Here is an 11,577-nt window from a genome sequence, read left to right as displayed (position 1 = left end):
GACTTCTCATCCAGAGCATTTGTGTGCTACAACCAGAAGCAGCAACATATTATGCTTCTGTTGTTGAGAGGGCAATTGTAGCTTGCTTCTTGCTGTACAATGAGATCAGATGACTTCCAAGGAATTGACAACTTCCAGAAGTGCTCTTCCTTTTTATTCTATCTCCAGCATAGTCAGCATCACAGAATCCTACTAAGTTGTAATCTTTGGATCTTCTGTAAACTATGCCAACATTAGTAGTACCTTTCAGATACCTCAGAATTCTCTTAACAGCAGTTAAATGAGATTCTCTCGGATCTGATTGGAATCTTGCATACAAACAAACACTGAAGAGAATGTCAGGCCTAGAAGCAGTTAGTTATAGAAGAGATCCAATCATACCTCTGTACAACTTCTGATCTACCTTCTTACTTACCTCATCCTTACCTAGGACACATGTTGGATGCATTGGAGTTTTGGCTTCTTTGCTTTCAGAAAGATTAAACTTCTTCAGAAGTTCTTTCACATACTTCGTTTGATGAACATAAGTTCCGTCAGAAGTTTGGTTGATTTGAATTCCAAGGAAATACTTGAGTTCTCCCATCATGCTCATTTCAAATTCAGCCTGCATAGACTCAGCAAACTCCTTTCCAAGTGTATCATTAGATGTTCCAAAGATGATATCATTAACATATATTTGACATATTAAAATATCCTTTTTAAAGGTTTTACAAAAGAGAGTAGTGTCCGCTTTTCCTCTAGTGAAACCATTTTCCAGAAGGAAAGAACTTAAACGTTTATACCAAGCTCTCGGAGCTTGCTTCAATCCGTATAATGATTTCTTTAATTTAAAAACATGATTTGGAGACTTAGAGTCTTCAAAACCAGGAGGTTGATGGACATAAACTTCTTCATCTATGTAACCATTTAAGAAGGCACTCTTAACATCCATCTGATAAAGAGTGATGTTGTGTTGAGTGGCAAAAGAAATTAATAGACGAATAGATTTTAACCTGGCCACTGGTGCAAAGGTTTCTGTGTAGTCAATCCCTTCTTGCTGACTGTAACCTTGAGCAACCAGTCTGGCTTTGTTTCTTACCACTTCTCCCTGCTTGCTTAGCTTGTTTCTGAACACCCACTTAGTGCCAATGATGTTAAATCCTTTTGGTCTAGGAACCAAGTCCCATACGTCATTCCTTGTAAACTAATTTAGTTCTTCTTGCATGGCAATTGTCCAGTCAGGATCTTCTAGAGCTTGGTCAACAGAAGTTGGCTCGATCAAAGAAACAAGACCTAATTGACATTCTGCATTGTTCTTAAGGAATGCCCTTGTTCTGATGGGATCATCTTTCTTCCCAAGGATCACATCTTCTGAATGAGCTGAAACAAGTCTGGGTGATTTTCTGACTGTTGGCTCTTCAGAAATCCTGAGATTCTCTAAAGATGCAACAATTTTATCTTGTGATCCATTGCTTCTGAGACTGCCAGCTTCTGCAGCTTTACTTCTTGGTTCTTCTTCTTCTGATATATCAATATCAAAATATGCAAAATTCTCAAACTGCTTTGGTTTTTCAAGACCAAGCTTATCATCAAACCTGATATTGATTGATTCTTCTACAATCAATGTTTCAGTATTGTATACTCTGTAGCCTTTAGAGCGTTCAGAATATCCAAGAAGGAAACACTTTTGTGCTTTAGAGTCAAACGTACCAAAATGATCTTTAGTATTCAGAATAAAACATATACATCCAAAAGGATGGAAATATGAAATGTTGGGCTTTCTGTTCTTCCACAATTCATAAGGAGTCTTATTTAGAATAGGTCTGATAGAGATTCTATTCTGAATGTAACATGCAGTGTTTATTGCTTCTACCCAGAAATGCTTAGCCATATTGGTTTCATTGATCATGGTTCTGGCCATTTCTTGTAGAGTCCTATTCTTTCGCTCTACAACTACATTCTGTTGTGGAGTTCTAGGACAAGAGAAATCATGGGCAATACCATTTTCTTTGAAGAACTCCTCAAAGAATCTGTTCTCAAATTCGCCACCATGATCACTTCTAACCTTTATGATTTTACACTCTTTCTCAGATTGAATCTGGGTGCAAAATTTAAAGAACACTGAATGAGACTCATCCTTGTGTTTTAAGAACTTTACCCATGTCCAGCGGCTATAATCATCAATGATGACTAATCCATATTTCTTCCCTCTGACAGATGCTGTTTTGACTGGGCCAAACAAATCAATGTGCAAGAGTTCTAACGGCCTTGAGGAAGAGACAACATTCTTAGACTTGGATGCAGGTTTGGAGAACTTGCCCTTCTGACATGCTTCACAAAGAGCATCTGATTTGAATTTCAGATTAGGGAGTCCTCTAACAAGATTTAGTTTGTTAATCTGAGAAATCTTTCTCAAACTAGCATGTCCTAATCTTCTGTGCCATACCCATTGCTCTTCAGAAACAGACATCAGACAAGTCACCTTCTGATCCTTAAGATCTTGAAGATCTATCTTATAAATGTTGTTCTTTCTCTTGCCTGTAAATAGGATTGAGCCATCCTTCTGACTTACAGCCTTGCAAGACTTTTGATTGAAGAATATATCATAACCATTGTCACTTAATTGACTTATGGATAATACGTTATGAGTTAATCCTTCAACAAGAAGTACATTAATTATGGAGGGAGAGTTACCAATACTTATGGTTCCAGAGCCAATGATTTTGCCCTTCTGATCTCCTCCAAACTTGACTTCTCCACCTGGTTTAAGCACCAGGTCTTGGAATGTAGACCTTCTTCCCGTCATGTGTCGCGAGCACCCAGAGTCCAGGTACCATGACATTTTTCTCTTTGTCCTCTTTGCCGCCAAGGATATCTCTTCAGAATCTGATTCTAATGTAGATTCTGATCCGTCATCTTTTGTCGCCATCAGCGCACAGTTAGCCTGCTCATCTTCCGAGTCTAATTCATCTTCTGACTCATCCCACGTTGCCATAAGACCTTTCTTCTTATGAAACGTTTTCTTGGGATTTTCCTTCTGAAGTTTTGGACATTCATTCTTGTAAGGTCCAGGCTCATTGCACTCATAGCAGACAACCTTCTTCTTGTCAAATCTTCTGTCATCAGAAGATTCTCCATGTTCAAATTTCTTTGAACTTCTGAAGATGAACTTCCTTTGCTTGCTCTTCCAGAGTTGGTTTACCCTTCTGGAGATCATGGACAGTTCATCTTCTTCTTCAGATTCTGATTCTTCAGGATCTTCTTCTCTAGCCTAAAAAGCGTTAGTGCATTTTTTAACATTAGATTTTAATGCAATAGACTTACCTTTCTTTTGAGGCTCATTTGCATCCAGCTCTATTTCATGGCTTCTCAAGGCACTGATAAGCTCTTCCAAAGAAACTTCATTCAGATTCTTCGCAATCTTGAATGCAGTCACCATTGGACCCCATCTTCTGGGTAAGCTTCTGATGATCTTCTTTACATGGTCAGCCTTGGTGTATCCTTTGTCCAGAACTCTTAATCCAGCAGTAAGAGTTTGAAATCTTGAAAACATCTTTTCAATGTCTTCATCATCCTCCATCTTGAAGGCTTCATACTTCTGGATTAGTGCAAGAGCTTTAGTCTCCTTGACTTGAGCATTTCCCTCATGGGTCATTTTCAATGGCTCATATATATCATAGACAGTTTCCCTGTTAGATATCTTCTCATACTCAGCATGAGAGATAGCATTCACCAAAACAGTCCTACATTTATCATGATTCTTGAAAAGCTTCTTCTGATCATCATCCATTTCTTGTCTGGTAAGCCTTACGCCACTAGCTTTAACCGGATGTTTGTAACCATCCATCAGAAGATCCCAAAGTTCACCATCTAGACCAAGAAAGTACTTTCCAGTTTGTCTTTCCAGTATTCAAAGTTTTCACCATCAAATACTGGTGGTCTAGTGTAACCATTGTTACCATTTTCATTGTACTGCTCAGTGGAGCCAGATGTAGATGTGTGTTCTTCACCAGCCATCTTTTACTGAAGCGTTTTTCTCTTCCTGAATCTTTTCTAAACACGGACAAGTGGTCCCTAATGGTCACTAGGGTCTACAGTTCCCACGGGGTAAAGTGTTTGAGGCAACAAGCGTGCCAGACACAGTGTTCCATGAAAGAACCTCGCCCAGTTGTGGTACCCCATGTTAAGCTCAATCATAGCAAGCGCTACGGGAGTCAACATGGGCATCCACGCTAATCCTATGTGTCACTAGCCTGCGTAGTGGGCCTTTTACCTCAAACAAACCCCCCACCTGCAAAACAAAGCAGGAAAAAAAGTGCCCCCCACGGGGACCCATAATATAGTCCAGATGCATGCGGAAAGTAAACATGATATGCAAACATATATACAAGATGTAAACATATAAATAAACAAAGAAACACCCAATAAACGAAACAAACAAAGGCTAGGATCGACTTGCTTAGGTAATCCCCAGCAGAGTCGCCAGCTGTCGCACGGTCGCGAAAAATGAACAGAGTCGCCACCAATATATTTATCCCATCAGAGAAAGGAATACCAGGAAACCTAACAAAGGAAGGAACAGGGTTGCGCGACCAGAGAATCAAGGTACGGGAGTCGGTTACGCAAGGGGAAGGTATTAGCACCCCTCGCGCCCATCGTACTCGATGGTATCCACCTATGTTTGTTTCTATCTAAAGGGTGTATACTATGTCTATGTCTACATGTGAATGAATGCAAAAGCAATACAGGGAAAAGAAGGAAATATTTACAAATGTGCTCGTTCAAGCCCCGCGACTTGATGCCTACGTATCCTTTTCAGGAATTAGAGCGTCGTAGTTCAGCTCCATAGTTTCGTTTGCTTTTGTGTTTTTTAGTTGGGCGGTGTTAACGTTCGCGCTCTCGCATAAGGGATCGACCTACGATGCGTGCGAGCGGAAATAACGGTGCCCTTAAGAGAAAGATATGAGAGAGAGTTTGAGCGTTTCGAGGAAATCCCTTAAGCAAGGGAAACTCGAGTTACTCTTTGGTTGGTGTCTTTTAAGATTGGGAACTTATGCTCGAATGGTTCCCTAAGTCAAAGGAGATCCAAGCACTCGAATGATTCCCTTAAGCAAGGGATATTCAAGCTTCCATTCCCTTTTTATGATTTTCACTTTTTTATTGATGTTTTTTAAGTGTTTTCTTTGTATTTTTTATAGGGGTTTTATTTGAGTATTTACTAAGTGTTTTAGGTTGTAAAAGAAAAAGAATGAAAAAAGGGGGACTAGCCTAATTTCTAAGCCTAGGTTATTCTAATTCCTATTTAAGGACTAACCTAACATCTAAAGGGAAGTATATTGGGATCGTAATAAAATTCTATCACTATATCAAATGAAGTTATTTACAAGGAAATATTAAACAAAACAATTATACAAAAAGAAATTCAAGTAAAAAAATAGAAGGAAAAGATTTAAAATTCTACTTCAGGTCTTAGCACCTTTAAACAAATCTAATAGCATATACAAAAAGAAGCTAAGGCTATTGCATAAATGCAAGCCAAATTACTATATTCACATGGTGAACCACTTAGAAACATACACTAATCGGGTAGAGAAAACTTAATGAAAATCTAATCAAAACATGGAATTGAACTTTTATTTTTTATACACAACATGATATATGAGTCTACTGACATCAAAAAAATAATGGCAATTAAGTTATACTCCTAAGGCATTTAACAAAATTAATTTGTAAAACATACCAAACATAAAAGAGAAAATGAACATATGTGAGGAAAAGATTTATTAAAAACAGTAAAACGAAATTTAAAAATATACAAAAAATACTAAAAATATCTACACACATAAAACTACCTAAAATGTATTTTTATTGATTTTTATTTGAATTAAAACTGGTTTATGGATTAGAAGTTGTGGAAGAAACAAAATTAAAATAAAAGAGAATCTAGAGCAACCAGGGGGTGCATCAGTAACTGTTCCATGAACTAAATCCTAGTTAGTGCGCATTGGGCCCAGGATAAGGTGGTGTGAAGAGCGGAAATGCTAAGGCCCAAACCATGTAGGGAACTGTATGCATAAGTAATGAAGGGGGTATGGTTCGGAAGTGTTCAAAGCCCAGACTGCATGGCCCAAGTCCTCTTTCTCTTTATCTCATTTTCATTATTTTCACATTGCAAGGTTTTTATTTATTTTTATGCTATAGTCTTTTATTAAAATATAACGTGCAACTAAAATAGAACCTGACATCAATTGGTCAGTTCCCATTTTAAATCACTACGAGACAAAAACAAACTTCAACCAATCAGAGCTTACCAACTTCACCTTCTAATCATATGAGTAGTGACAAAAATGGAAAAAGAGAAATGCATGGTCTAATGAGAAGCTGCCACGCAGGCCTGCTAGCATGAAAACAAAAACGAAGCACCTATGCCGGAGATGCTCTCCGGTCATCTTCCCTGTCGGTTCCCGCCGGAGCAAACATGAACACCGCCCAGAAATATATCAAACCAACACCACCTGACTCGGTTTTGCACACTGAGTATGAATTCGAGTCGTAAACTCACTGAATCTTCCCCTACGATGCTAACCGAGTCTCAACCTTAAACCATAACTACAAAAACACAACAAAACACATGGGAACGAATCAAGAACATTCGTATACACTCATTGAATTCAGAATCAAGATTCCATTCATGAAATTAGAAGCATGATTCGAACGAGATGTAGCATATAACCAACACGTGCACTATGAACCTGGTCATTTTTACTATAATGCTGAGATAAAGATCTAGGACTTACCTGGCGTCGAACCTTGGATTAAAATCTTCGGAAAACTCCATAGAATCTTGAGATCTTGGTGATGATAATGAACAACGCACAACACTCTACTCTACTGTGAAATGAGCTCAGTTTTGGCGATGCATTGAGTTTGTTCAAAGATTCGCAGCATTATGGAATTTCATGGGAGAAAGTGATAGTGGTGATGTAGATCCTGGATCTGTAGCAATCGCGGTGGCGTTCTTGAATTGACGACGATGGTGATGATTGCAACGAGATTGGTGAGGATGACGAAGCAGCAAGTGACGGATCGGGGGAGAAGATGCTGGAGATGGAGGATGATGTTGATGAAGGTTTGATGGTGATGGAGGATGAAGATGACGATGCGGTTGTTGTGCAGAGAAGTGAGAATGTGTGTTGAAGATTGGTGAGAAAGATCAAGGTTGGTTATGGTTTGTTGAAGGTTTGTTATGGAGGTTGTTGGAGTTTATTGGGAGAAGAGAGAATAGTGACGAGAGAGAAGCGTGAGTGTGTAAGAAAATGATGTGTGGTAATGATTTTGTGGAGAAGCTTTTGATTTATATAGTGAGTATGAGGTACATGGTGACTATGGTGGAAATGATGTAGCATAGCTCTTCTCCAATCTTAATGCATAAGTAGTGTATATTTGTGGTAAGTTTTTGGTGTGTTTTTTGCATAACAGTCTTGTGCATGGCTCAATGAGGAAAAAGCTTATGGTGAACACCGATGCATGCTGCAACAGTCCTCTGCTCGATGCTATTCAACCATGTTCATAACCCCTTCTTGGAACGTCCATATCTCGATCCCTGGGTCATCAAGTGTCTCAAACTCATACTCATTCTAAAGATGGAATGGAATAGAACAGCTTTGGTGTTTGGAAGTCCTTAAATCAAGCATTGAAGGGAGGAAAAAATGACCATGAATTGTGCTATTCGCGTCTGGATGCGTATATGGCATGGGATGGGCGTGATCTACTCATGGCACTAGCGAAAAATGCAATTATAAACGTGTGACTTCAAGGTCAAATATCTTGCTCATCACACATTCAAACGTCATGATTATTTTACCATTAGGAAGAGGGCATGTGATACTCTACATTTGCATCAGTATTGGTTCCAAGAGACACATATCATTCTCTAAAACTGACTTTAAACATGGCACGCCGCCTGTTCGACCAAATGCTTCGTGTGCGGCTTAGCTTCTAGCCCATGTTCTTGGCAATGCTCGTCTTGGTAGGATCATGACTTCAAAGCCTTATATCTTATTCCACACTCAACCAAAAGCCATGGTATTGGTATCAAAGGAAAGAGGGAATGGAAGACAATGGATTGACATTCTATTTGATTCTATATGCTGCTTGCGTTTCCTTGAAATTAGCTTTAAAAAAGGAGCAACACATGTTTGATTAAATGCTTGCGTTGGGCAACAAACCTGCCTGGCAACATGACTTACGTTCCAATGAAAATATTCAACTTCAAACCTGAATAACTTTTGATCCAAGCATCCTTTGAAAATAATTCCAACTACAAACTTGTAGTATACTACGAGTTGAACATTTTTATTGTTGAACTTGTTTTGATATTTTGCCATTATCCATGTGTAAATTAATGCTAAAGTGGACTGCTCAGCCATTTACAAACTCCTCAAAATTTTCTCTAAGTATCATAACTTGCCCTTTTTTGCATTTCCCATTTCAACTACCTTCCAAATTTGGAAAGTTTTGATTATTTCTTGATTTTATTTAATTCTTTGACCTTCTTTGCCCGATTTTCCATCGAAAGTCAATATCCGACAGTTGACCTTGACTTTGACCCAAAAGTCAACATTTCCCGATTTTTTTTCTGATTCCAGATGAATTTCCCGATTAATTTGTTTTTGATCCAGTTCTCCATCAGTTTTCAATCAAAGAAGCTCTAATGAATATTTCTTCAGGACAACCATATTTCGCCTTCTAAATCATCTCCTGATTAAATTTTGACCCTAATTTAGAAGTCCTGATGACCTTGAGAATTGCATCTTTTGATCAGAGCTTTGAACTAGAGAGGATGAAACCCTGATTTTAGGAAAACTTCAATGGTAATGAGGCCATATATACAGACTTCAAACCTTCTCTTTTGAACCAAGAAATCTCCCACACAAAAGCTCTTTTCCATCGATTTTCTTGAACAGTAACAATGATATGAATGTATTAAGTGAATGACCTACATGAGGTATGAACATGAGACTATGAAATGCATAAGCCTAATCCAGATAAAGGTTAAAGGGGTAGGACAAATTTGGGGTATGACATTGCCCCCAGATGATGCACCCGACTTCTTCTACCACGACCCTAGCGTCTTTCAGAGAAGCCATTGCAGGAATATCCCCAGTAACTTTAGGAGGAGTGTAGACATGTTTGATCTCAGGAGCCACTTGAGGGACCAATTCGATTGCTTGACGGGGAGATTCAAAAACCTTCTATAGTGAGCTCCACATATTTGGTTTCATCCACGAAGCTCACCACATACTCTTCTTCGCCATGAACAGTAACAATCTTGCCTTTCAATGGGTATTTCAGTTTCTGATGTAGAGTTGAGGTTACAACATTTGCCCCATGTATCCAGGTACGTCCAAGTAGATATGAGTAGGCGGGACGAATATCCATCACATAGAACACGGTATTGAAAGTCTGGGAACCTACTCTGATCGGGAGCTCAACTTCGCCATACACAACACTCATTGTGCCATCATAAGCTTTTACTATCACATCACTGGATTTTAACTCAATTCCGTCCACTTTAAGTTTGTCCAGTACTATCTTGGGTAGCACATTCAGAGACGAGCCATTGTCAACCAGTACATGAGCCAGGGTGGTACCACCACATTCAATGGAGATATGCAGTGCTTTATTATGATTCTTTCCACTAGAACTTAGATCGGCATCAGAGAATCCAAGATAATTATTTGTTGTCAGGTTCGCAATGCAATTCTCGAGTTGAGTGACAGTAATCTCTTGTGGCACATGGGCAGCCTCTAGAAACTTCATCATGGCTTTTGCGTGAGTTTTGGAAAAACTCAGAAGTGATAGCATAAAGATTTTAGAAGGAGTATGCCCCATCTGCTCAATAATGTCATAATCACTCTTGCGGATGATCTTCAGGAATTCGCTCGTTTCTTCAGATGGTGAATTTTCAATGACAGTCTCAGGTTCATGTGGCGGTCCTTTGCCACGAGCGTCAACGCTAGGGGTGTCAGTAACAGCAGGTGAAGTAGTGTTCAGAGAGATCTCTGGAGAAAACACCCTTCCACTTCTCGTCACTTTACTGGTTCTAGCAATATTAACCACATCAGGCTTGACATCTTCAGAAACTTTATCGGATTCAAGTTCTTGCTTAACTCCTTGAATATAGACCTCGACACCATAATTCCAAGGGACAGCCTTATCAGAAGAATACGGCATCGGACCAGGTTGAGTAATAATGATCGGAGCCACACGGGGTTCATCGGAAATCTTGAAAGGAGCCTTGGTAGGGATCTTCAATGGTACTTTGGAGATGACAGAGACATCTTCAAACTTTAACCCATGGGAGAAACCTTCGCATAAATCTTCAATAGAAGGGATCTTCTCAAACCTGATAGTGCCACGATCCATCCAGCCTTGGATACCTCTTTTCAGATTCTCACAACCCTCGGGTATGAGTGCACAATAATAACAGTCAGGGTCGCAACCTGGAAATAAACTAGATTGCAGCAGCTTTCTCTTGATGTCAGGGAGAGGAGTTGACAGATCTCTTACGTCATAGACATGGATTGTGTCCATGATAGCATTAATAGTATTGTCATGCTTTGGCATAGGAGCAGTGATGACATTAGGAGTCTTTGGGGCGTCGAACTCGATCTCGCCAGCTTCTATCATGTCTTGGACTTTGTTTTTCAAGGCCCAACAATTATCTGTATTATGTCCAGTAGCATTAGAATGGTAAGCGCATGTAGCCTTGGGATCATAAGCTGGACTGGCGGTGTTGACAAACTTTGGAGGATCCTTCAGGGTGACCAACTCAGCCTTTAGTAGATGTTGTAAGGATTGAGACAAAGGCATGTTGATCGGGGTGAATTGCCTCCTTGGTCGATCAGTTTTGCGTTGATAATCTTCTCTGGGAGTTTGTTGAGATGTTGGAGTAGAGATGAGGACGACTCCAACAGTTTGGTTCTGATCATTCTTACCATGGCTCCTCTGACTATGAACAACGTTAGATTTGTTTCTTCCATGATATGGCTTCTTTGCAGTACCAGAGGATGTATCCACTTGAATCTTCCCACTTTGAATACCATTCTCAACACGTTCTCCAGTTAAGATGAGATCAGTAAATCCAGATGAAGAACTACCCAGCAAGTGACTATAGAACGGCCCAATTAGCGTACCCATGAACATATCCACCAACTCCCTATCAGTCAAGGAAGGTTGGACTCTCCCAACTAGATCTCTCCACTTTTGAGCATACTCCTTGAAACTTTCCTTATATCCCATAGACATGCTTTGTAGTTGCATGCGAGTTGACGCGAGATCAGAATTGTATTGGTATTGCCTGTTGATCAGTGGTTTTTACACGTTTATTTACCGTTGATTTTAGTCGTCTTTGCTTTATATTATCAAGTATTTTACTTTATTCTTCTACATTTTATGCTTTGGTTGTATATTTTACTATTTGCAGGCTCCAAGAAATAATTCAAGACAAATCAATGCGAAAAAGTACAAAAAGGGGAGTTTCGAAGGAAGTGAAAAATCAAGCTACATTAGGTCTGACACGACCACCCGTGTCAC

This window comes from Vicia villosa, unplaced genomic scaffold (assembly GCF_029867415.1).
Source record: "Vicia villosa cultivar HV-30 ecotype Madison, WI unplaced genomic scaffold, Vvil1.0 ctg.000306F_1_1, whole genome shotgun sequence".
NCBI lineage: Eukaryota > Viridiplantae > Streptophyta > Magnoliopsida > Fabales > Fabaceae > Vicia > Vicia villosa.
Note: the sequence above shows the minus strand (reverse complement) of the source record.